This window comes from Sciurus vulgaris (genome assembly GCF_902686455.1).
Source record: "Sciurus vulgaris genome assembly, chromosome: 7".
NCBI classification, from domain to species: Eukaryota; Metazoa; Chordata; class Mammalia; order Rodentia; family Sciuridae; genus Sciurus; species Sciurus vulgaris.
The window spans coordinates 26791894-26819297 of record NC_136467.1 but is presented as its reverse complement, the minus strand read 5'-3'; the positions used below and the strand labels follow the sequence as shown (position 1 = coordinate 26819297).

The 27404-nt window shown below is 39.5% G+C and overlaps 1 protein-coding gene across 2 annotated transcripts in view; it reads right to left on the bottom strand.

Moving 5' to 3' along the window:
• Positions 1 to 27404, bottom strand: part of NHSL1 (NHS like 1) — a 235834-nt gene that overhangs the window by 207099 nt on the left and 1331 nt on the right. The gene's annotated exons all lie outside the window — the stretch shown is intronic.

Genomic DNA, 27404 nt, shown 5'->3' with positions numbered 1-27404 from the left:
TCAGCCTCCTGAGCCACTAGGACTGACTACAGGCGTATGTCACAGTACCCAGCAGATACCATCACTCTTACAAGAAAAGAAGCGTGTGTGTGTTGATATGCCAAAGACAGGTGCACAGAATGTGAGGATGGATACCAAATTAACTCTGAAGAGAGGAGTGAGACGGGGGAGCGTGGGAAACAGAGTTCTGTAACGCTGGAATATTCTCAATTGGAATTTAATCACACAACTAATGCGAGTACAAACTGAAAATATGGTTTATATACATACTAACAGATTCCAGATTTAATTTTTTTAAAATTAAAGCATGTTTTTCACAATACCAGCAACACTGGATTAAACACACACTCTCTCAATGGGATTATTATGAAAAGAATCCTGAAATGTACAGAATAATATTGTTGTTGGGTTTTTAAATGTCAAATTGCATCTTTCCATTTGTAACCATTAGTGTTCCAAATCTGTGTGCTGGAGTACAATCTGGGGTCCCTGACACTACTGCTGTCAACATCCCTTTAGGACAGCAATTTCTTAGCAAAGGTAAAGAAGCAGACCTGCACCCCCACTGGAGCTCTAAATGCAGGATCAAGCAAGACAGTTCATTGCCGAATTTAATGAATAACACAAGCATAACAAGAAAATCCAAGGTGTGATTTTAAAATGCTTATTTCAGGCCTGTTTCAGAGAACAACATCCAATAATAATTTACATCAATCCTTTTTTGTTATCTTTGTTGTTGTCTACAGCACTGGGAGTTGAACCCAGAAGCTCTAACCACTGAGCTGCATCCCCAGCTCTTTTTATTATTTTGAGACAGGGTCTCACTAAGCTGGCCTCAAACTTGTGATCCTCCTGCATCAGACTCCCAAGTCACAGGGATTACCTGTGACCAATTCTTTAGTTAAAGGCTTTTTTCTACATCAGAAAAGGGTATATACTATGCCATATAATGTATTTTTTTACTGAAATGATAGAATTTTTTCTGCAATTGTTAAATAGGAGGTAAAATAAAGAAAAACAATTTAAATGGAACAATTTTTGGCACTGTTAAAAGACAACTTGATGGGGCTGGAGAAAGAGCTCAGTCGGTAGAGTGCTTGCCTTGTAAGCACAAGGCCCTGGGTTCGATCCCCAGCACCCCCAAAAAAAGAAAAGAAAAGAAAAGAAAAAAGACAGCTTGAAATAACAAAGTTTCAACATTAAGAATTGCTTTGCAGTCTACATCAAAATTTCACATTTGTATATAATATGTCATAATCTGAGAAAATGCAAAAATCATGTAAGTATATAAAAAATTAAGAGGGACAGCATGACTATCACTCAACAACATAATTTCTCCTAGGAAAGACTAAATGAAATGCATATCCTTGAGACATTATTCTAAAGAGCGGGGGAAAGGAGGATAAAATGTCAGTGTTTGTTCAACCACAATGTTTTCACTTCTCTTCTAAAATTTCATTCACTCACCAAATTCCGAGTAAGTAAAATGAAAAGCATCTAACAGAATTTCAGACCCTTTAATTGCCTGCTCAAGGAAAGTATCTTCATTGTGTTCATCTTCTGCCCTCCCTTCAGAGTCTGCCCACAGTCTCATTAACAGTAATTTAGAAGGGAATTATCAAATGCAGTATTGGAAATTAGAAAATATCCTTGATTTTTATGCCTATTACTAACAGCAATTCTATCTGGGAATTAGGGCCATAATGGAAACCCATTACTTATACCATAAGTTCTATATTTTAACAGTTAATATTTCACTCTTCATTTGAAACCAGAAAAAATAAAATTCTAGCATCTTTGTGATAAACTTAGGACCACCTGATACATTTTAATGGACATGGACATGCATTCCAAATGTCAAAGCAGCATGCAACAGCCTCGACTTGGAGCCCAACTCCTAGGGAAAAATAACTCACCACTCAAAAGGAGCAATGTCAGCTGAGTGAGCAAAGCCATGCTAGAGAAGAAAATTTCCAGAATGAAAGAATAAAGTAGGAATTGAATTTCAATCTGTTGTTCATAACTATCACAATTTGTGCAAGTGATGGGAATTTTTCAAATTTTATTTTACTTTGGATTCTGGAGATGATGTAATCTCACCGACCTTTGTGTTGAGTGAGGAAACAAGCCTAGCAAGATGACATAACTTGCTCAAGTATCATGATACCAAGCAGTAGAACCCAAACATCAAAATCTCAACACTCAACTGTGCCCACGGACACTACGTGTGGATTTCTCTGTGCATGACCACTTGCCAGAAAGTGCATTACCTGTACTTGGTCAAGAAACATATGAATTTTGTTTTCTTGTTTTGTGCTGGGGATTGAATCAAGGGCGGGCCTGGTGCAGTAGGCTCTACCATCAGCAATGTCCCCAGCCAACAGTTAGAATTTGAAGAAGCAAAGGAAGCTCCCATTCTTGAGAAGCTGGTATTTCAGCTGGACTTAAGATATGGGTGGATGGATGGATTAGCACACTATTTTCTGATTTTATTATTATTCAAGTAGATAGTATTCAAGTACTGTGGGCTCTCACCATCCAGAAAGACATACGGAAAGAAATGAGTTTTTACCTGAGCCCAGAAATGTGGGTCCCATTTTAAAGACATAAAAAGGAAAACAGAATCATCCTAGGCCAGAATATAACTTGGGCTACAAAACATTCCACAATACACTTGGTACACATAGCAAGACTCAGAATGGGGCCCTGACCAACCACAGCAGATGTCAGTCCTAAACAACCCAGCACACATCTAGTTGTTTATCAGTTCTAAATATGGCATAAACAGAATGCAGAGGCAACAATGAGCAAGTAGTATTCAGACAACAATAACAAACTAGCCCACTAGAAAAGGGAGGGTGCCGGCACTACAGAAAAAAAGGAAACAAACTTCCACATCTATTACTATGAATAAAAATAACTTAGCTCTAAGACTTTAAGGGCATAAATTTTTTTTTTTTTTTTTTTTTTTTTTCTCATTATCTCCTTCCATCAGCACACAGTCCTGGAAGCCGGGCATTGCAATCTTCCCATGTAACAGAAGAAGAACCACAGATCAGGAGGGGACTTGGCCCAGTCAGCAAAGGGACTGGGCTAAGATGAGAACCATCTGCGGACCATGGCAAGTTCTGTATCAGATTAGAAAGTGCCCTGTGTGGCAAGACTTTAGACTTTTACAGGTAATGAGATTGCAACAAGGAAGCCGCATAAAGATGGTTTTAGGAACATTTTCATCTAAAAACAAAGTGAAAGATAATTGAATGAACCCAAAACTGAATGAACAGGGAAAGACTCTTCAAAGACAACTGACACAGTGTGATGCCCAAATGCCAGGCCGGGACAAACATATCGGGGCCCATGTCTGGTACCCAATCCTGGTGGTAAACTTGGCCCATCTGCCCTTCATCATTCAGGGAATTTTCTCTCTTCTATCAGTCGTTGGCGTAGTACTCATTCTACCCAGAAAACAAAACACACCCTTGAAAGAATAAATTAGAAGGGCTGGGAATGTAGCTCAGTGATGCAGTGTTTGCCCAGCTAGCACAAGGTCCTGGGTTCAAGCCCTAAGACAGAAGGGAAAAAAAAGGAAGTTAGAGAATCCAAAGTCCAGCTCACTTCTCTCCTCCTGGCACAAATAAGGTATCTAGCTTAAAAATGGATCTAGTCTTACCAGGACAGGACTGTCAAATTCAGCCCATGTTCATTCTTCAACTTGCACGTCCACTCCAGGAATATGGGGGCCCTGTGACTTGTGAGACCAAATGAGAGAGATCTTATTAAGAAATTATTTTGCCCCAATCCACTCTATTGGCAGAGGTAAGGAGAGATCCAGATGTAGCCACCTGGCCACAGTCAGCCAAGATGAACAGAATACAACACGTAAAGCTATTATGGAGATTAAATGTGACAATGCAGTGAGAGAATTCTTGGCCCAATATGGAAAAAAATTATGTCCATTAAGTGCCGGCTTCTCATTTTCATCTTTGGGCTAAAATTTTCAAGGAGGTTAGGTGAATGCTGAGTAAGAAAGAAATGAACAAATGAACAAAGTTCTTAAAGAATTTTTTTTGCTAATTAATTAACCTGACTTGATCATTCTACAGTGTACACACATATCAAAATATCACACTGTACCACATACTGTATATAATTGATGTTTTCTATCAATTAAAATAAAATAAAAATTTAGACAATTTAAAGAAGAGGGAAAAAACATTTAAAGAAAAGGAAAAGGAAAGGAATTCTTCACTGCTTAGCTATGTAGTAGGGGAAGCAAGAGAAATGGAAAAGCCACAGCTGGCCCTTCAGATGGCCAGACAGCTGTATTCCTAACAGAAGAGGGAAGCTGAGGCAAACATGGGGAAATGTGTGCTGTTCGAGAAGATGGACAACATGCAAATAAGTGTCCCAGAGTTTTAGCAAAGGGAGTGGATTGAACACAAATACCAAGTCTAGCGACCTCCTAAAGTCCCTCTATAACTGCAGCAAAGGGATTGTTTTACTGAGATAGAGGGCTGGGGCGTGGCTCAGTGGTAAAGCGCTTGCCTAGCAGATGAGGCCCTGGTTCCATTCCCAGCAACACACACACACACACACACACACACACACACACACACACACACGATGATGCTGATGATGATGATGGAGTTGGGGGTGGGGATGAAGCTCAGTGGTAGTGCAGTAGCCTAGCATGCACAAGGCCCTGGGTTCACTCTCCACTGTCCAATAAATAAATAAATAAATAAATAAAGTGGAGAGAATGGGAAAGAGATGACAAGAAAATTTTTGAAAGCTGGAAAATCAAAGGTTGAGCAGTAACTAGCTGCAGATTTGTCAGTCCTAAACCAGCTTGGGAAAAGCTATGAACCCACACAATTTATACTACAGAGTTCATTGCCAAGTTCATTGTCCTGATGGTAGCAAGCACTTCTTCTGTAAGTCAAGGTGGAACTGATTTTTCTCAGGGAGGCAGGAGGGGCTAAAATAAGGACTGGCTGGAAAATACTGGCACAGTCCGAACTCAACAAACTACAGTGGAGAACCTACCAAGCAGAGGGATGAAGTGAATAGATGCATCAAGGGCGAGACCCCAGCCTTCTGTCCAGTCTCCTCTGGAGAATCGGGCAGCCTAGGATGACCTCAAGTTACTGACAGGAGGGCTTCCCCACCCATCTGCCACCCCAACTCTCAGACCTTCCAAGCAGCCTTTCAGTTCTCCCACCAGCAGTGTAGACAGCTCAAGACTCCTAGGGCATCTCGGGAAAATCACTCACAGGAAAATCAGAGACCTAATGGGGCAGAGAGTTGGAAGAAACACTATTAAAGGTAAGGAGACTTTAAAAACTCATTAATATTCTCAAAGAGATAACAAGAGACAATGAAGTCAAAGCTAGACGTTATAAAAACGAACATTCAGAACAACAACAAAAAAGTTCTTACAAATGAAAACACTGACAGAATGAAAAGTTCAACAGAAGAACTGGAAGAGAAAGAAATGTGGTAGAAGCCCAATGCAGTGGTGCACACCTCTAATCTCAGTGACTTGGAGGCTGAGGCAGGAGGATCTCAAGTTCCAGGCCAGCCTCAGCCATTTAGCGAAACCCTGCCTCAAAATACACTTTTTAAAAACTGCTGGGGGTGTGGCTCAGTGGTAGAGCGTCCCTGGGTTCAATCCCCAGTACCACCAAAAAATAAGTGAATAACAAGAAGGAAATGTACCAGAAAGAAAAACAAAAAAACAAACAAACAAAAAAAAGATGAGATGCAAAAGTGTGGAGAAAAATGAAGGAAGTCTGAGGATTGGTCTACAAGATCTGGCATCTGAAAATACAGAGAGAAAATTAATGAGAAATTAAGGACTAATGTAGAAATTTTTTTCAAAACTAAAGAAAAGGCGTTTCTAGATTCAAAGAATTCATTAAACACCCAACAAACATGAGTCAAAACATTCACAGAAAACCACGGCACATCCCTAAGGATTTTCAAAACAAAGAGTGAACCAGGAAAGCTTTTAGATAGAAAAGGAAGTTACATAAAAGGATCAGGAATCAAAAAGACTTGCGCTTCTCAACAGCAACTCAGGAAACTCAAAGACTAAAGAGGTGGAGAGCTGAGCCTTCAAAATGAAAGGGGCAGGAAGTTCTTGACCTAGAATTCCCTACCCTGCAAAACTACCAAAGGCAAGGGAGGGTACACATGCCAAAGATATGCCTCCTTCCAATCTTTCTCAGGAAGCTTCCCGAGGCAGGGCTCCACCAAAGTGAAGAAGACCAGAAAGTGCTGGAGGACAGGCAATCTGTAGGACGGTGAAGGAGACCCCAGAGCGCACACAGAAACGGCTCTGGGTTAGATGAGACCAGAAAGGCAGGTACGACCCTCAAAAGCATGAAACTGAATTCTTAAAGTAGCAACAGGAGACTTGGGGGGCAGAGTTTGAAGTTGAAATAATAGCACACACATAAGCACACACACCAACAAGGGCTGTTATTCATGCCAGAGAAGACACACTTTGTGTAATAAAGGAAAAGGAGTCGAGTTCGACGAGGTAGCTCTGCTCTGAGTAGCATACGCTGTCACTGATGCTGCAAAGCCTGAATGCTGGCTCAACAACAGAAGCGCACAGGGCAGATGCGCGATGGGAGGGCTACCTGTGTGCCAGTGGACGGGGGAAGGAGAAAGAGTAAATCCTCATCCTGGGGAGTCAACATAACAGGTGATACGCAGAACTAAAAAGCAGCAACTAGCAAACAAGCATGATGTGCATAGATGTGCAAGTAAATTTCATAAAACTCAGCTACAAATTTTAAGTGATACCATGCCCATAGGGCCTGTCCCAGCAGCTTGTCTCCAGGGTCCTGAAGGCAGCTCATTCATGGAGAGATACTACACAGCCTGAACTCAGTCACCAACAGTCCTCAACTGGCATCAGGGAAAAGATCAAAGGGGGAAAATATTTTAACAACCCCATCTTTGTCTGCTAAGGAGGATACATTACCTTTTAAAGTACTGCAATAACTATTAGTCAAAAAAGAATTTGGGGCTGGAGTTGTAGCTCAGTGGTAGAGAGAGACTGCCTAGCAGGTGTGAGGTACTGGGTTCAATTCTCAGCACCATATATAAATAAATAAACAAAAGAAAGGTACATTGACCATTTTAAAAATATTTTTAAAAAGTAAAAAAATAGGGCTGGGGATATAGCTCAGTTGGTAGAGTGCGTGGCGTGCCTTGAAAGCACAAGTCCCTGGGTTCAAATCCCCAGCACGGCAAAAAAAAAAAAAAAAAAAAAAAGGAAAAACTAAAGGTCCATCAGCAACTAAAAAAAAAATTAAAAAAAAAAAAAAGAATTTGATCATCACCTCCTCCTTATGACTTTCTTTCCCCATTACAGCTATTCCTCTGACCACCTGCCACACAAAAATAGGACTTTAAAAACATGAAATTATTAACTTTATCTGTAACCCAGGAAAATTAAAAACTACAGCATATTTTTAAAAAAATACTTTAGCTTAGTCTAGATCTGCAAAGTTATCTGAGGAGTGATATGGTCTAGTTTTTATATGTAATGGGATATAATGGGGAATGATATTGGCCAAATTATATTGTTATGCTGCCTGCATATAGGAATATGTAACAACAAATCTCACCAACTGTAATACACCAAGTTAAAAGTATGGAAAAAAAATGTAATAGTATAGAAGAAAAATATCTGAGGAAGAGAAACATAATAAGTAATTCAAAATGTTTTCCAATTCTTTCTGAAACATACACCATGGCTCAATTTAAAGCACTACATTAAACTAAAAATGTGACATATATTCCTTTTCAAGGACTTACTATATAGTAAAAATGTTTGTAGTAAAAATGTTTCTAGATTATTCTATTATCTCCCTCCTCCCATTAACCCAAATAGCCAAAAAAAAAAAAAAAAAAAAAGAATAACCAATTAATTATAAATTACAGTAACACGAAATTCCAGTAACTTGGAATACACTAACTTGATTGGAATGTCACTGTAAAAATTGTGTATTTCCTAATTCTTCTAAATATTAATTTTTAGCTAGTCATATGTTTTCAATGAGAAAGTTGAGGAATTTGCAAAGTGATATCCCAAGGGAAGAATATTTAACTAGGATAAAAAAAACTTATTTAGTCCTTCCCCATTAACATAAACAGACATTTATACAGCTTAGATTTAAGTGAACAGAACAGTTTCACAGACTCAGCATTTTTTTTTACCTCTTCTTTCCTTTCTCTCTCCATATTTATATAGCTACAAAACAAAATTTTTTTTTTGAACTGTCAAGTATCATTTCTGACTGTAGAGATGGGGAAACCCAGTTCCATACAACAAAATCATTGCCTAGTTCTCAAAGTTTTTCATTGATTTTTTTTTTTCAAGTTCAAGTTAAAAAACAGAAGTTCATTTTCACTTTGGAAATCAAACTTGAAAGAAAAAATGTGACCTCCCAGAATTTAATTCCTTCCAAGGAACTCCTTAAAGAACATAAATTGTTAAGACATGGTCACTTGGGGAAAACATTTTCAAGTTATGGTTGACATGTGAAGCTACATGGGACTTGACAGGAATATTTTTTAACAAGTTCAACATGATTTTTAAAACATGAACTTTACCAAAAGCTTGTTGGATTCTATAAACAGTTCAGATCCTTTTACAAAGAATTCATAGTGGAAGTGGAAAAGATCTCTAATGCTTTGCATATTGCTTGTTAAAACACTCACACACACACACACACACACATGCACACACACACCAATCTTTGAACGAATCAAATGTAAATACATGCCCACATAAAACTGAATGAATGTTTTATCAGTGGATAAAAGGGACTTATAGATATTAAGCTACAGACTATAAGGTATGGTTTTCAAGATAAGGATAAAACTATACACACATGAAAATAACCATTTCCAGCAACAGAGATAAGTAAAACAAAGAAATAAAATTTAAGTGGACTTTTAAAAGTGATAAAATTCATCTAGTCCCTAGGAAAAAAACTTAAGAGGCACTTTAAGCAGCCTCCTGCTTATAAGCATCCAGATATATATAAATGTTCTGCAGAGAGCTGCCAACTGTCCCATAACAAGCCTCCAACGCTGCTGGTGGCTCACCTTCCCTCACCTGACCTGGAGCCCTCACTTGTGATGAATGCTCACAGCCAAGATTCAGCTAAGCACAGGCCTACAATCCTCAGTCCCATGTACCCAACCCATCCCACCTGGCTTCCAAAGCTTCGTACCCACGCCTCTTGCTATCTTGTTATGACAAAGCTTTTCCTTTCATATACCGACTTCCCAAAAAAGGCTTCTGGAGGTTGCACCTAAATCATGCATGTTATACATGAGGCCCAGGTCACTCAGGTTAGGAAAAGGATTGGGAGGAGCAGAAAAATGTCATCCTTTTATTCTGATTATCATTTATAATCCATTTTCCACAGAAAATTATTTTTTTCTTAATAAGGACAATTAATTGGCCATTTATTATTTTATTTACATTTATGTGGTGCTGAGGATCTAACCCAGTGCCTCACATATGCTAGGCAATGCTCTACCACTGAGCCACAACCCCAGCCCCACAGAAAATTCTTATATGATGATTTGGTTTTATTTCAGGTTGAAAGGCTTTTTAGGGGCTACCCTGTGCTTGATTATGTTTTGGAAACATGGTTTATAAGAAAAAAAGTATTATAAACCCAGAACAACTTACAAATTAACTTTTGTAATTTGACAGTCTTCTGAATTAGAATACCTGAATGCAATAAAACCAGCTTGTTGGAACTCAACAAATCAAAACTCCTAAAATTTAATTTTACCTGATCTTTTTCTGAAAAAAGGAAAATCACATAAAAAAAATTATCCAAAATGTAATCAAAACACAATTTTTAGAGAACATGCTAAGAAATTTTAATCCAATATACTATAACTTCAGATATGAATTACATTATCCAAAACAATGATCCAAAAGTTCAGAAATAGCCAATTACAAACCTAACCATCAGTTCTCTAGAAAATTCAACCAGAACATAAACATACTCATTAGAAAACTTGATGCTATTAAAGTCCCCCAAAATAATTAAGGCCAATCCTTTATTCTAACATTTTATTTATATTTAGAATTTAAAGTACATTCAGAAAAAGTAAAAATAATCTAATATATAGTAATACCTAGTTCGAAGTCTGGCATAGTATTTATTGTTTGTTATTTTATCCACACAACCATTTGGAATATTTGTGCAATGCTCATTTTGTAGAGGAGAAAGCTTAAGCACAGAGAGGCTGAGCAGCTTATTGAGGTCACCAGCAAGTAAATGTTATTTCTTTCCTTCTTTTCTTTTCTTTTTTTTCCCCCTATACCGGGGATTGAACTCAGGGGCACTTGACCACTGAGTCACACCCCTAGCCCTAGTTTTTATTTTATTTAGAGACAGGGTCTCACTGAGTTGCTTTCGTGCCTCACTTTTGCTGAGGCTGGCTTTGAACTCGTGATCCTCCTGCCTCAGCCTCCCGTGCTGCTGGGAGGCGTGCACCACCACACCCAGTATAAATGCTATTTCTTAACCACTATTTCTTAAGGCTATGCTGCCTTTTATCAGACTGTTTCAGTTATCTTTGGCCTCTCAAAATTGCAGTGGATTTTACCAAACTAACAGCTAACTTATGTCTGGATTACACGAATAAGAATAAATCGAAAAGTTGAATTCTACTGGGCTAAAGTAAAACAGGATTCTACTCTAAGTAAGAAAGCACCCAGCTACTCAGTAAAATCATGCTCATGAATTTTCTCATGTTTATTCAAATATCTGTCCCAAGCACACGCAAAATTTCCCATGTCTGCATCAAGTTTTCTACTTACATTTTTTAGAATGCACTTTAAGTATCACAACAGGGGCTTTATGTAATCAGTAATTGGAAAGAATAATGCTCTCTGCTCTCTCCTCGGACTTTGTTTAGAAGTATGTCCCTATCCTGTGATTGTGTTGAGTCACCTCTCACTCTCTGGATGCTGTTTCAAGTTCCTGGGGAGAAGGAGAATAGAGAAGTTGCCCTGAGCCCCTGGGATGAAGAACAACCCTGGGGCCAGGATCCTAATCTCCAAACAGTGAAGGCCCAGCTACCAAGTGTGCTTCTGAAGGATAAACTGGCTCTTAAATCAAGAATCTCATTGTTGTAGGATAATGAAGAATTCCTTCCTAAGCCCTTACTGTCCTGACCAGAGGCAGAACCTCTTTAAAGATCCTGCTGGGAATTTAGTTTTGGCAGCTAAAACTGAGTGGGGCACAGGTGCTAAGGTCTCTAAACAGACCACTCCTCTGGCCAGGCGTCCTGGCCTGCAGACAGTGGTTCTCAAATTCCAGTGTGCACTAGCCTGTAGAGCCCACCCTGGGGATTCAGATTTAGTAGGTCTGTGATGAAGCCAAAATTTTGCATTTCTAGTAAGTTCCCAGCAGATGCTGATGATGCTGGTTCCAGAGCCAATCTTTGTGAACCAATGATTTAAGGCAATGGTTATGGGTCACAGTTCTCTTGATTGATTGGTGCCACCACAAAGCACCATACACTTAGTAAGGGATTATCCGCCAGTAAGAGAGAGCAGGTAACCACTTGCTAGTCTTACCATGCTTCACTCACTAACAACAAAAACTAAGTAATTTCCTTGAGGTTTGGGCTTGAGATAGCCTTCTGCAGTATCATAGTATTTAAAATAGCAAGTCTGGGACTGGGAATGTAGCTTAGTGGTAGAGTCCTGGCCTCACAGGCACAAGGCCCTGGGATGGATCCCCACCACAGAGGGAAGGCAGGGAGGGGGTTCAGAGAGAAAGGGGAAAGGGAAGAGAATTTTTTACCCCTACCACAGCACTAAATGAAAATAAGCCAGAAATCCAATTTGTTCCTGTAGCACCTGTCTTCTGACACTGATCATGAATGTCTGGCAAAGGAAAAAAGACCAGAAGGATGAGAAACACTAACAAAAAGACTTTGTATTTAGAGATGAGAGTATCTTTCATCAGTGCAGCTCAAAGAACCATATTTTACTAATTCTCTACAGATTCACAACTGCATTGTCACATGAGCCATTAATTTGCTTCCATGGGTCATATGCCATTGAGTCAGTGGCATAACAATCTTACTTCATTTTTGCAGTACTAAGGATTGAACCCAGAGCCTCAAACACACACAAGAAATGTGCTCTACCACTAAGCTACATCCCCAATTCTTTTTTTATTTGAGACATGATTTTACTAAATTGCCAAGGCTGGCCATGAGCTTGTGATCCACCTGCCTTGGCCTCCTGAGTAGTTGGGATTACAGACATGTGTCACTGTGCCCAGCAACACAATTCTAATTAACCAGAATAAAATAGAAAAACTACCTACTAAACCCTAGTCAAACTCACAAATTCAGAAAAAAGCCGGGCACAGTGACACACACCATAATCTCAGCCATACAGAGGGCTGACACAGGAGTATTGCAAGTTCAAGGCCAGTCTCAGCAAATTATCAAGATCCTGTCTCAAAATAAAAACAACTGGAGATGTAGCACAGTGGTAAAATGCCCCTGGGCTTAATCCCCAGTACCAAAAAAATGATAATAAAGTTCTAAAACACACTAATCACACGTTCAGATCCTCTGAATCTATGAGTTCCACATCTATGGAACCAATCACATAGAAAAATAATTGGGGGAGGAGAGAGAATGTGCCATTTTATACACTTAAGTATCTATAAATTCTGGTCTCCACCAAGATCCCAGAACCAGTCTCCCACAGGCAACTCTATCCATATAAAGTATTTAAACACAATACAGAGATTGTAAGAACCCAAATATGCCATAATTGGCTCAATCACTTACCAGTGATATGACCCTGGACAATTATGTTACCTCTCTGAGCCACAGTTTCCTCATCAGTAAAATGCAGCAGGGTGGGTAATATGCCTGATACAATTTTTACTAAGATTAAATGAAATGCACATAGTAAGTATCCCATGTTATCCAATAAATGTTAATTATTAATAATATTATTCATCAGGCCTTGCAATTTGCAAACAACAAGTTTAGATTACAAAAAACATACTAAAGGCACTCAAAGACATCTCTCCCACTCCATGACATACCTCCACCCCCTGCCACCTTTGTCATGGGTTAATTAGCCAAAAGGACACCTACTCTTCATAGCCTGCGTATTTTTCAATTCAGCTATCCAACATTTAAAAAAAGAGATCTAGGCTTAATATTCATCTTTACTCACATTGCCACAAAACAAGAAACAAAGTTGCAGAAAGAGATCATTGACAGTCCTTTGTTCAAAAGTGCTGAACCACACCTAAACAAATCCTATATGTTGCCAAAGCAGGCACCTACCAAGGTGACAAAATTAGAGACAGATGTCCCATTGCCATTTGGTGAGGAGGGAGGGAAAATTTTGGTTGTTTATTGTTGCTGTTTTGCTGTGCTAGGGATTGAAGCCAGGGCCTCACACATGCTAGACAAGCACTCGACCACTGAGCTACCGCCCCAGTCCAGTTTATTTGCTTTGGAAGGGAAAAAGGAAACATAACTTTAATGAAAAAGTATCATTAAAACTTATTAGTACAATAGGTATAGTGCTCAAGTAAAAACCCAAAAATGAAGTTGGGAACAGTGATGCACAACTGTCATCCCAGCTACTGGCAGAGTTGAGTCAGGAGGATCACAAGTTCGAGGCCAGCCTGGGCAACGCCACAAAACTCTGCCTCAAAATAAAAATTGAAAAGGACTGGGGGAGTGAAGATAAATGGTTCAATCCTTAGAACTGTCGAGAGAGAGAGAGAGAGAGAGAGAGAGAGAGAGAGAGAGAGAGAGAGAGAGAGAGAGAACCATCTTGACTCAATGATCTATTAGCTATAAAAACACTAAGCTGTGTTGGGGGATAATGATCTTCAACATGAAATCTGATTAATTTTTCCAGAAGATGGTGGGTTACTTGCAAGACTTAACACTCACTGATAGAACTCCAAAACACCTATTCTGGTCTCTACTCAAGATTGCAACTTAAAGGTTCACAAAGAACTAAACACTTAAAGAAGAAACCCAAGGAAATGTCATAAGAATAACAAACTTCTGCCCACTTGATAACTCCTATTGAACACATAGGCCCCTGAGAACATCAAAAGGCCAAAGCAAGATAAAGAGAGTATCAGAGAGATGCATCCTAGTGACTCTCCTATTTCAGTCTCTAGCTACTTCTGACTTGTGGGATACTGTCACAATTTAAGCTTAAAAATCAGAATACAAAACTATATGGAGAGAATGGTACCCCCAGTTGGTTAAAAATGCTATCAACGGGGCTCAGTAGTAGAGCACTTGCCTAATAATCTTGAGACCCTAGGTTCAATCCTCAGCACAGGAAGAAGAAGAAAAAAGCCTTTCCTAAATGTAGACAGATCCAAACATATAGCTACATTAGCAAAAAGAAGAAATGTACTGATATTCTCTATGTTGTGATTTTTTTCTTCTTTATATTTTCTGCATTGTACATACATGTTTAGAATTTAGGATGAATATATCTTAATTTTAGAATCAGAAGTATTTTATATCACACTTTGTAAGACTGAAAAATTTTAATTTACTTTTTATCTACACAAAAATTGACATGGTAGGCTGTGTAATTCAGTGATTATGTTTCTGAGTCTACACTGAGATAAAGCTTTAATCAGTCACTTCTGCACTAATTCAGCACAAATCTTTGATCTTGGGTTTCACTTGGGGATAACAACTAGGGAAAAATAATTTCAATAACCACAGTTGCTTCATTCAAATGGCTACCTTTCTTTAGTCAGGAAGTTACAACCAACCCAGGAAAATTAAATTGAATAGACATCATGATCAAACTCTATTTCATCATCTAGGAGTAAAACATTTCAAACCAAAATTAAACAAAGTCCTAAATCATGAATATCCTCTCCCAGATCAGGAAGTAATTCATATTCAGTATTCCTGATATCCAGGAAAAAAGACAGAAACTGACTCTTTAAATAAACTCAATTTGCTGTGTTATTACAGACATTCAACACAGGTCCCTCCTCCCTTTTCCTTTCTCAATTCAGGAAAAGCTTAATCATCTCTTGGGAAGTTCATATTTAAAATGTACCTAAAATTCAAAGCATTTGCGATTAAAAAAAAAATTTAATAAAGAGTTTAACAGTGGCGCACGCCTGTAGTCCCAGCAAATCGGGAGGCTAGAGCAGGAGGATCATGAGTTCAAAGCCAGCCTCAGCAACTTAGTGACGCCCTGTCTCAAAATTTAAAGATTAATAAATAAAAAGAGCTGGGCATGTGACTCAGTGGTGGGGAGAGAGAGAGAGAGAGAGAGAGAGAGAGAGAGAGAGGGAGGGAGGGAGGGAGGGAGAAAGAGAAAGAAAGAGAGAGAGAGAAAGAAAGAAAGAAAAGAAAGAAAGAAAGAAAGAAAGAAAGAAAGAAAGAAAGAAAGAAAGGAAGGAAGGAAGGAAGGAAGGAAGGAAGGAAAGAAAGAAAGAAAGAAAGAAAGAAAGAAAGAAAGAAAGAAAGAAAGAAAGAAAGAAAGAAAGAAAGAAAGGAGTTTAACAGGAGCTGGAGGGTAGACCTCAGTAGTAAGAGTGCTTGCCTAGCATGCGTGAGACCCTGGGTTCAGTCCCCAGTACCATTAAAAATCAGAGAAAGAGAAAGAGAGAGTTAAATAGTTACCTCAGTGATATGAACCTTATTTTTCTCAAGTCAGTTACTTTTTCAAGCAATAGCAAATATAACTGGGATTTCACAAATAAAAAGAAATCAGCTAAAAAACAATAATAAAAATAGGGCTAGGGTTGTGGCTCAGTGGTAGAGTCCTCATCTACCACATGAGGGATACTGGGGTCTATCCTTAGGACCACATAAAAAAATTAGAAAATAAAATACAGTCAAAAAAATTTTTTTAAATAATAATAGGGCTGGGGATATAGCTCAGTTGGTAGAGTGCTTGCCTTGCAAGCACAAGGCCCTGGGTTCAATTCCCAGCACCACAAAAAGAATAATAATAATAATAATAATAATGACACTTTGGATTGTATTTGAACGGAGAAGAGCAACAGAACAATCCAGAAGTTATGTGCATGCAAAAGGGAGGGAATATAAAACCAAATAATATTTCTATGTTCGTATAAAGAAACCTTGAAAGACTTCAGACAAACTAATGAAAGTAGTCATCTGGTAGGGGAGGGAAAGGCAAAGCAGAAGGCGACAAAAGCAGGAGTGGTTCTTTTCACGGCGTGGCCTCTGCTATAACTATTTTTGAACGATATAAATGTGTTGCCTATTCAATAAAATAGATGAAAACTTACATTAATATTATTCGAGCTGCATCATGATTTTTCCACCAGCCTAAGCCCTCACACAGAGGTAAAGCACATAAGCTGCCTGGAGCTGAGAGTCCGCCAGCTAGTTAATTAGTACAACTGGGATATCCTGAAAAATGTACGCTGGCTTCCTTGTCTAGACGTGTTCCCTGTGGCCAGCCCCTCAGCTGGGAAACAACAGTGCACTCAGCACCTCAACAGTGGTTCCAGAGGCCAACATAAATCAGACCCAATCTGATTAGGCACAGCAAAGCCCCGCTTAATTCAATTGCCTTTGGTACACATTGTAGCCTCAGCCCTCAGAACATTGTATCTGATATGTCAGAAGACCCTTACATTCTACTGTGTGTGTTTTTGCAACTTAAAATCTACTAGTTACTACACAATCCTCTGCATATTACTGATAATAACGACCAATTTTTAATCAGAAGGGGGTAAAAGGTGAGGGAAGTATACTAAAGGATGTCCTTGCAGGCATAATCTGCAACAGTTGTCTGTCCCTTCAAAGTGAAATATTGCTTTTCTACATGGGTAGAAAATTATTATGAAAGAAATCGGAATAGTAAGTGAAAATAAAAGGGTACTAACAGAAGAAAATTGCCACCATTTCACAGGGAGGAAGAAATCTTATCCCAGAGAGGTTTCTACTTGTTTTTTAGAATTTTTTTTTTAGAACGAAATATGCTACAAACAGTAAAATCATTATTTTATATATGGAAGCGCTACTATTCCACTTACAGGTAAGCCTTTTAAGTTAGGTATCATCTAAAGTGGAATCTGGAATTAAGACTTTTCTTCTAGAAACGTTATAAAGAATGGCTCATTCTGGTCCTTTATTATTTAATTATATATATAAAATTATCCACAGAAATGTGCCACATACCTGAAGGAAGGACACTGGGGGACCCATTTTGTGATCCTCAACAACTTAGTACTGGAGGAATAACCCAAAATGTGCATCGTGAATGGATGAATGTCCGGCCACATCAATGGACAAGATTGGAAACAGAACAACAGAGACCAGTGTTTCCACAGCTCAGTTTATCAGAATCACCTGGGGGCACGTGTTGGCTAGGCCAAGACAGGCCTCACCCTAGCCATGCTGATTCAGAATCTCCAGGGGCGGATCTGGGAATCTGTTTTTAGCCAAGCCCCTGCTGAATGTGATGACTCAGAATGTGTGGGAAACAGGGAGATGAATGAATGGCGCTAACAGCCGCCTGCATTCCAAGAGGAGCAAGGAAAGCGGAGGTCTGAGTCGGCAGACCTGCTCAGTGCTGAGAAACTGGGTTTGGGTGGAGGCTGTAGTACCTCCTCCCCTGCCAGGCAAGGGAGGAAGAAGGGACAGCTCTTCCAGAGTTAGGAAGCTAAATGAGATCTGAGCCTGCTCCCCGGTTCCCACAATAGGAGGAAATGGAGGCGAAAGGGCACTAGGAAAGAAAGAGGACATCCACAGGAGGCCTGGGAGAAGGGCAGGCTCTCCAGCCCCCAAGCTGAGTCCCTGCAAGGCAGAAAGAAAGCCCGCCACACGTTCTTGTCGGGAACTACTGACACTTTTAGGTCCCTATGCAACACTTGGGCTTTCCAATCAGAAACGTTTTCATGTTCATCTCTAACACCAGCTCTCCTCTGGACTTGGTCAGCTCTCATCTCCCAGGCTTCAGTGACCCAGCATCCCTGCGGGGGCACCCATGGCAACACAGGGCCAGGTGAATGCAGGGCTACCTCAGCCTTTGCTGTCATTGAGACAAAAGCAGCAAATGCTAAATAAATGGTAGCTGTGTGCTGGGCCCTGTGCTCACCAAGTCCTGCTGAGGCATGGCCCCCATTTCCTGGCCATCTGCTAGAAGTCTGAGAGGTTTCAAAACAGAGAAGGAAAAGGGAAAAGCCCAAAAGACTTCATGTGCTTTGACGTCAGATATTTGACAGGCTTTTGCCATATTTCTTGACATTAGTTTCCCTCATCTGAGTCTCTAGTGTCATGATTTGGGAAGGTGGTTCAGGTAGTCCAGAGACAGTAGCACACGATGCCAGAGCAAGCAACCTACAGGCAGCCCTGCCTGCGTTCAGAGCTCAGCTCCATTGCTCAGAGCTGTGGACATGGGCAAACCGACTACTCGGCAGAGTGCTATCAGCTGTCACACTGAAATAATTAGAGCACTCTCCGCCTCAGAGAGCTGCTATACACTTTTCTCCACGTATGGCAAATGTGCCAATGTGTGCCATCAGCATCAGAAGACAATACAAAGTCATGGAAAAGACAATTGCCCGTGGGTGTCAGAGTTGTAGTTCCACCTAGATCTTAATACCAATAACCACATTTTTTTGAGTCTGACACAAAGGCTTTCAAAGATGTGTCATTTATCCACAAAAAAAGAGACTGATGGTTAGGACTTCCATTTCCTCAGAGTTCCCCAAAGACAAGAACCAGGTCTTCTACTGCGTTTCTCTGAAGTACTGCTGAAGTGCACACTTTGAGAAAGGCAGACCATTATGCAACCAATGTGCAAAAGCAACACAGCCAACAGCACCGTCCTGTTGATTCTGATCTTCAATTTCTGCAGAATTCATTCATCCTAGGATATAAACCAATTTGAGGAGAAATTGAATTTAATAATTACATAAGTTACTGGGTACCTAGTTGGGAATCAAGTCATTTCACTGTATTCTTAAAACTTCATTTTTGCTGAGCATGGTGGCACACACCTGTGAGTCCAACAACTTGAGAGGCTTAGACAGAAGAATTGCAAATTCAAAGTCATTCTCAGCAACTAAGCAAGACCCTAAGCAACTTAGCAAGACCCTGTCTCAAAATTTAAAGAAATAAAAAGGCTGGGGATGTGGCTTGGTGGTGAAGTGCACCTGGGCTCAATTTCTGGTACCAAAAGGAAAAAAAAAAAAAAGAAAAAACTGGATTTTTTAAAGACATTAAATTGACAGTCAGAGGAAAACAAAACTCTGCATTATTATTCTGCTTCCAAATTTTCTTCCTGAATATTAACAAACTAAATATTTATTTAAAATTTTTAAATTTGTTAGTCCCAACCCTAAAATAATACAGTTGAACATGAGGTTTTCCTCTAACATAAGAAAACTAGACTTGCTAAATAAAGAATTTCAACCTAAATATAGGTAGTGTTTTATGCCAGGTAATTATAGTCCCAAGAGTCAACTAGTAGACTGATGTTTGGACCTAAAGGATACACTCTCATAATTCAAAAACCAACTTTTTTTTTTTTTTTTTTTTAAGAAATCTGAACATATGGTAAATGCATTTAAATGTAATTCTCTTTCCCTAATGACATTAGCATTTTTAAAGATGAGGAGGAATCTAGTGTACTGTAGGCAGGATATACACAAATTTGAACAAATACCTCATTGATCTATTAGGAAGATATGACCAACCCCCAAAATGTGAAGATCCAATGATCTCCATGTGTAAAATATTACTTGAGGGTGCAGTTCAATGGTCAAGCACTTGCCTAACACACACAAGTCCTGGGTTCAGTCCTAAGCACTGCAACCCCATAAATAAATGTACTTGGTAGAGTCCTTCTAGTCACAGTATATTTCAGACACAAAGATTTTATTTAAATGCCCCATCCTAAGAATCAGAGAAAGATTATTTATCAAAGTTGTATCCATAAGTTCATCTTTTCAAATAGTAAAACGTCTACTTCTCAAAAAGTGTTAAGTCTAACTCATAGAAGCAGAGAGAATGCTGGTTACCAGAAGCTGGAAGAAGTGGGTAGAATAAGATATTGGTCCAAAGGATATAAAATGTGTGTTAAGAGGAATAAACCCAGGTGTAGTGATGCCCACCTGTAATCCTATTAGCTCAGGAGGCTGAGGCAGGAGGATTGCAAGTTCAAGGCTGAGCTCAGCAACTTAGCAATGCCTAAGTAACTAAGGGAGACCGTGTCTCAAAATAAAAATAAATAAACACAAAGGACTGGAGATGTGACTCAGTGTTTAAGTGGCTCTGGGTTCAATCCCTGGTACCAAAAAAAAAAAAAAAAAAAAAAAAAAAAGAGGAATAAGTTCAGAAGACCTATTGTATAGAATGGTGACTGTAGTTACTAACAATGTATTATGTACTTGAAAATTGCTTCAAAGAGCAAGTTTTAGGTTTTCTCACCAAAAAAATGTACAGTAGTGCATTTTAATTAGCTGTATTTAGCCATTCCACAACATACATATATATCAAAACATCATGTGGTATATTATAAATATATTCAACTTTTATCAATTTTTTAAAAAGTGAATGCATTTTTAATTTCTTAATAGAATCACAAAATGACCAAATTTGGAAAAGCCTGCAGTAATATTTAAGTCAAAATGTCTATTTTACAGATAAGGAAATCAAGGGCTAGAAGCATTGAATAAATTGGCCAAAATCTGCATACTAGCAGAAGCTGGACACAGTAATGCACACCTATAATCCCAGGTATTTGGGAGGCTGAGGCAGAACAATCACAAGTTTGAGGTTACCAGGCTGAGACCTTGTTTCAAAATAAAACTTGAAAAAAGGACTAGGAATGTAGCTCAGTGGTAGAGTGCCACTGTGTTCAATCACCAGTACAGAAGAAAGAAGAAAAAGAACAGGACGTGGTAGAGGCCAAACCCAGACTCAAGTCTCTCAATTTCCGATGCAAGAAGCTCTCCTGTCCATCTGTCCATCACAGCGTTCCTCAACTTGCCTGCTCGGTGGCATTTGTTAAACAGGAGACTGGTTCTACAGGGCTTTAAAAGGGTCGGGGAGCTTTGTTTTGTTTACAGTACTAGGGATGAAACCCAGGGCCTTGTACATACTAGGCAAGTGCTCTACCACTGAGCTACATCTCCACACCTTTTTAAATTTTATTTTGAGGCCGGGTCTCAAAGAACTGCCCAGGATAGTCTCAAGTGCAATTCTGTCTCAGGCTGGGATTACAGATGTGCACAACCACGCCCGGATAGGGAATCGCTATTTTAAACAAAAGTTCCAGGCAAGTAGGAAACACTGCTTGATCTCACACAGCCTCTTGAACCAACGGGTACAATCTGCCCACTCAGCTACTATCAGTTTTTGTTAATAAATTTAAGGACTATTCAGGAATTAGAGATGGGTAGAAGCCACATCCCCACCAACATTCTCTCTAGTATGTGACATTTCCTTTTTTTTTTTTTCCTTTGGTACTGAGGATTGAACCCAGAGGCACGCTTAACCACAATTCACAACCCCGGTTCTTTTTAGTTTTTATTGAGCCAGGATCTCACCATATTCCTCAGGACCTCACTAAATTACTGAGGCTGACTTTGAACTTGCAATCTTTTTGCCTCACCCCTGCCCCCCGACCCAGAGCAACTGGAATTACAGGCATGCACCCAGATGCAATGTTTCAATGAGATCAAGTCTTATGCCAATTTCACCAGAGACAGAAACATTCATGAGCAGGCACAAAATCAGCCACATGATCTGTTCTTAGAAGTGCAGGGAAGTGCCAGTCCTGCTGATGCATGCCTATAATCTCAGTGACTAGGGAGGTTGAGGCAGGAGAAGCGAACATTTAAAGGCAGCCTCAGCAACTTAGAGAGCTCTAAGCAACTTAGTGAAGACCCTATATATATTTAAAAAAAAAAAAAAAAGATAAAAAGGGATGGGGATGTGGCTTGGTAGTTAAGCACCCTTGGGTTCAAGGAGGAAGAAGAGGAAGAGAGGAGGAGGAAGTAGTAGTAGTAATAGTAGTAATAGTAGTAGTAGTAGCAGCAGTAGTAGTAGTAGCAGCAGTAGTAGTAGTAGCAGCAGTAGTAGTAGTAGTAGTAGTAGTAGAAGTTGTCATGTCCTCTCCCCTGTCTTTAGAACCCTAACAAGTATTTTGCAGAAAAGGTTTGGTCTGAGGAAGCAAAGACATTCTAACATCAGGACCAGTCAACCTTCTAGTTAGGTCAGAGGACAGTCTGTTGTGATTGGGACAATGTACCTCAATACCTAGACCAGTACTCAGAAGTATGAGCCTACTCTGCCTGCCAAATTCTCAAACCTGTCTATGCAAAGACAGGGCCTATAGAATCTTTGTGCCAACCAGCTATCTTTGCTTGATGGGGTGGGTTCTGGGTATTGAACCCAGAACCTCACATGTACTAAATACATGTCTGCTACTGAGCTACACCCCAGCTAACCAGTTATTTTTAACACCATTTACCTCACCTCCAAAAATTATGCAGTGTTCCAAGACCACCATGCACAGGCACACGGGCTGAACACACACTATGACATGAGGAGGTCACCCAGTTGTATAATACAGCAAACCTCTCTCAACTTGGAACATTTCTGGAATCCGTAGTTTTTGTTTGTTTGTTTGGTGGGGGGGCACTAAACTCAGGGACACTCTACCTTTGAGCTACATCCCTTTTTATTTTTTTATTTTGGGACAGGGTTTCTCTAAGTTGTTGAGACTGGTCTCTAACTTACTATTCTCCTGCCTCAACCTCCCAAGTCACTGGAATTACAGGCATGAGCCACCATTTTTGGCTCACTAATGGAATCTAATGGAAAACAAAACAAAACAAAAAACAAAAACAAAAAAAAATATGGCTTTCTAAAATTTTTATTTTTAAGGCTAACAACCACCTTTTCCTAATCTTTTAAGACAACTACTTTTCATTCATCCAGGGAAGTATTTCAAAGTCTTACAAGGGCTACACACAAGCTCTACCACTGAGCTAACCCACCCTCTCCCACCCAGTCTCAGATAGTACTTTCAAGGTAAAAAGAGCTTTAGATTCAAAATCAGAAGACTCAGTCTGTCTTGTATATACCTCTTACTAGTTCCAGAACTTCATTTCTTCATCTGTAAAATGAGTAAAATAATACAGCCTCACCTTTTTTGTTTGTTTGTTCGTTTGTTTGTTTGTTTGTTTGTTTGTTTTCCCCCTCTATCATTGAACCAGGGGCGCTACACAACTGAACCCCAGCCATTTTAATTTTCTATTTTGAGACAGGGTCTTGCTAAATAACTGAGACTGTCCTCAAACTCACATTCCTCCTGCCTCAGCTTCCAGAGTGGCTGGGATTACAAGGGTGTGCCACCGTGCTTTTTTAATCATGAAAGAACTGCATGAGAAGTGTTAGAATTAATCATAAAAAGAAATAAATCATGGGACTGGGAATGTGGTTCAGTGGTAAAGCACTTGTTCATTAGCATGCACGAAGTCCTGGGTTCAATTCCCAGCACCACAGGGAAGGATGGCAGGAAGAAAGGCAGGAAGGCAGGAAGGAAGGAGAGAGGGAAGGAAGGAAGGAAGATCATAACCTGGAGAACACTGTACTAAGTAAAGGAAGCCAGTACAAAGACTACATATTGTATGACTCTGCTTGTATGGAATATCCAGAATAGTCAAATTTACAGAGACAGAAAGTAGATTCAGGTTGTCTGGGGGTGGGAGGATTACAAGGAAATGGAGAATAACTGCTAATGAATATGAGGATTTCTTTTGGAATGATGGAAATGTTCTAAAGTTGACTGTGGGGATGTGGCACAACTCTGCGTATACTAAAAACCACCAAACTGTACACTTTGAATGGATGAATTATATAGTGTAAGAGTTTTATCTCAGTAAAACTGTTTATCTCACACACACACATACACAGCTTAAAAATAAAACGGGAACCAGGTGTGGTGACACACACATGTAATCCTAGTGGCTCTGGAGGCTGAGTTCAAAGCCAGCCTCAGCAACTTAGCAAGGCCCTGTCTCAAAATAAAAATATTTTTAAAAAGGGCTGGGGATGTGGCTCAGTGGTTAAATACCCCTGGCTTCAATTCCTGGTACCCATAAATAAATAAATAAATAAATAAAACAAGACTCAAAGGTTCAGTGCCCTTGATTTCTGTATAGCAAATCTCTTTTGTTTGTTTACAGAGTCACATTTCTAGCTATTGTCACTACTGTTTTATTATTTTATTTATTTATTTATTTATTTTTTGGAGGGAGTACCAGGGTTGAACCTAGGGGCACTTAACTACTAAGCCACATCCCCAACCCTCTGTTATATTTTATTTAGAGACAAGGTCTCGCTAAATTGCTTAGGGCCTTGCTAAAGTGCTGAGGCTGGCTTTGAACTCGCGATCCTCCTCCCTCAGCCTCCCAAGCCACGGGGATTACAGGTGTGTGCCCACACTCGGCTTTCTTGTCACTATTTTCAATGAGGTCTTATTTTGTCAGCAAAATTAATGAAGTCTGACTTTCACAGAAAGGATATTTTAGCAGCTGAGCTCAACACTTTAAAAAGGTAGAAAACTTAATTTTTTTAAAGTAATTGTCTTGCTCACTTAGATTTGTAACAAAAATAATAGTACCTCTTCCCCAAGGCTTTTGTACTTATTCTTCCTGACGAAAAGCACTAAGAAACATTTGTATTAGTTCAGCTCAAACATCTACTGAGGTATTATATTCCAGGCACCATTCTATGCTCTAGAAAAACAAAGCTGTGGCCATCCTCAGCTTCAAGAAGCTGCCTATCTGGCAGAGGGAAGCTGATGTGGACATACCATTTGAGTGCCCCTGGTAAATGGGGTGATGAAGCTATATACTGACACCCATCCTGGGATGCAGGTGGAAGGTAGTGCCATAGGAACACTTTCCCAACCTGGAGATGTCAAAGAAAACATGAGGGAGTCTTCAATGACTAGAAGAAGAGTAATGGGGGTCTTTGCCAACTTGTAACAACAACGAAAATCTATTTTGGATGATTTTTTAGCCATGACATTTGAAAAATAACAAGCTTGATGAAATACTCCTAATAATCATTGAGGCCAGCAAGACTGACCCACGGGTCTAAAATGTTGTTGTATATTGCAAAGGTAGTCTCTACATTTAAAAATCACTTCAATGACATCTTATATTACAAAAGAGTCCCATCAAGCAATGATTGTACTGTCCTATCCCCTGGCCTTTGGGAAGCTGCTGGCGTGTTGCTTGCTCCTAGGGAGATCTTTAAGATGGCTTATGTAAAATATCTACACTTTGTTCCCTCTTTGGACATACTTATGGGGAGCTTTATAAGCAGTGGGACAGCATGCAGGTCAATCTGTAGGTTGGGGTCCTGGAGGGATATACTACTCATCACCTCCTAACCCAGAGTAAAAACTCTTCTGGCCTGGATTTCCTCTCTGGTTAAGTATTTGTGAAATAAATGAATGGCCTTTACAGTCAATTTCCAAGTCTAATAGTCCAAGTGTCCACACACACTAATGGAGGGTATTATTCTGAAGACCTGCCTAAAACAGGACCAAAATAACCTCAAATTGTAGCCTTTTACACAGGAACAGGTTTGAGGCCTTTAAAAAAAAAAAAAAAAAAAAATCCTAACATATGCTGAATAGAAAGAATGCATAGGCAGTTCTTTGCTTGCTGGTATATAAAAAAGTTAAGCATGGAAAGGTAGGGACAAAACCACAAAAACTAATAATGTCTTTATAGTTCGGCTTTCTTCTGTATATGCACTTAAACTCTCAGGCATAATTACATTCAATAAAAGCCTTCTTTCATGATTGTAAAAAAAAAAAAAAAAAATGATTAGCCAGGATTTCTGGTATAAAAATCAAAGCCATTTAAGATTCAAACCTGTTAAAAGTTTTGAAAAGAATTATTTCAGTCATCATAATAAGAATAACCTTAGTTAACTCAGAGAATTTAGGGAACTATGGACAGTGTAACCCACTGGGACATATGCACATAAAGGAGAGAAAAGTCATATATTTAATGGCAAAACAAAAATAACAAAGCAGTTCTTGACCTTCAGGAATTTTTCTTGGTTCTGCTTTCCCTCCCCACCTAGGCCCACCCACCCCACCCTTTTCCTGAAGACACTGGGGATTGAACCCAGGATCTTGCTTTGCATGCTAGTCAAGCACTCTACCACTGAGTTAGACGCCCAGCCCATTTGTTTTTCTGTTTGTTTCTATTTTTATTTAAAGATATTAACTGGCAGAGCACAGTGGTACAGGCCTGTAATCCCTGCTACCACCATGACTGAGGCAGGAGGATCTCAAGTTCCAGGCCAGCCTCAGCACACTGGAGGCCAGACTGGGCAACACAATGAGACTCTGTCTCAAAGTACAAAACTAAAAATTTAAAAAAGGACTAGGGATTTAGCTCTGTGATAAAGTGCCCCTGGGTTCAATCCTCAGTACCAAACACAAAAACAAAAACTGGGCTGGGGAGCTGGATGAAGGGGTGCCCGCCTTAGGAGGCAGAGGCAGGAGGACCACAAATTCAAGGCCAGCATGGGCAATTTAGCAAGACCCTGACTCCAACTTTAAAACATAGGCAAAGGAGTGAGGGGAAGTAGCTCAGTGGTAAAGCACCTCTGGGTTCAATTCCTAGGAATGCCAAAAATAAAAATAAAAAATAAAGATCTTAATTGGCTTTCTTTTCTGATTCTAGAATGAGGCAACACTTCATTCCATTAAATAGAATGTGCTTCCTCTTGTTTTTAATTCCCACAACAGATGGGTTCATCTAGCAGTCAGATTTGCTTCATCACGTTGTTGGTCAAGGGTGAAATTCTCATTCACCCATGTACACACATCCTACAGAAAAGACATAGAAACAACTATGATCACCATGTTCACTGTGACATTCCCCTAGGACAATACATCCTTAAGCACAGGTCATTATTCACATAAAATAGATATATTCTGATTGCATCTCTACTTCATGAGATCACTAATCCCATCCTCATCCCCTCCCACTCACCTAGGTTAGGAGCTGTCCACAATTTATAAGACTGTGTCGACAGCACAATCATAGAGGTGAACTATAAAAATGTAAGACAATCACATAACTGCACAACCTGGAGAAAGATGTATTACAGCAAGCAGTCTCACTGGAATTAACTTATTGACAGTTTGAACTCCTAGTCTGTAAAGTAGTTAAAATATACCTAAGTTTTCTAGCAAGCTGGAAAACAAGCTATTCAAGATTGCATATGAAGCGATTCTAAGTGAGGCAATATTTCATCCAGAGCTGCTGAAATCTAGGCGTTACACC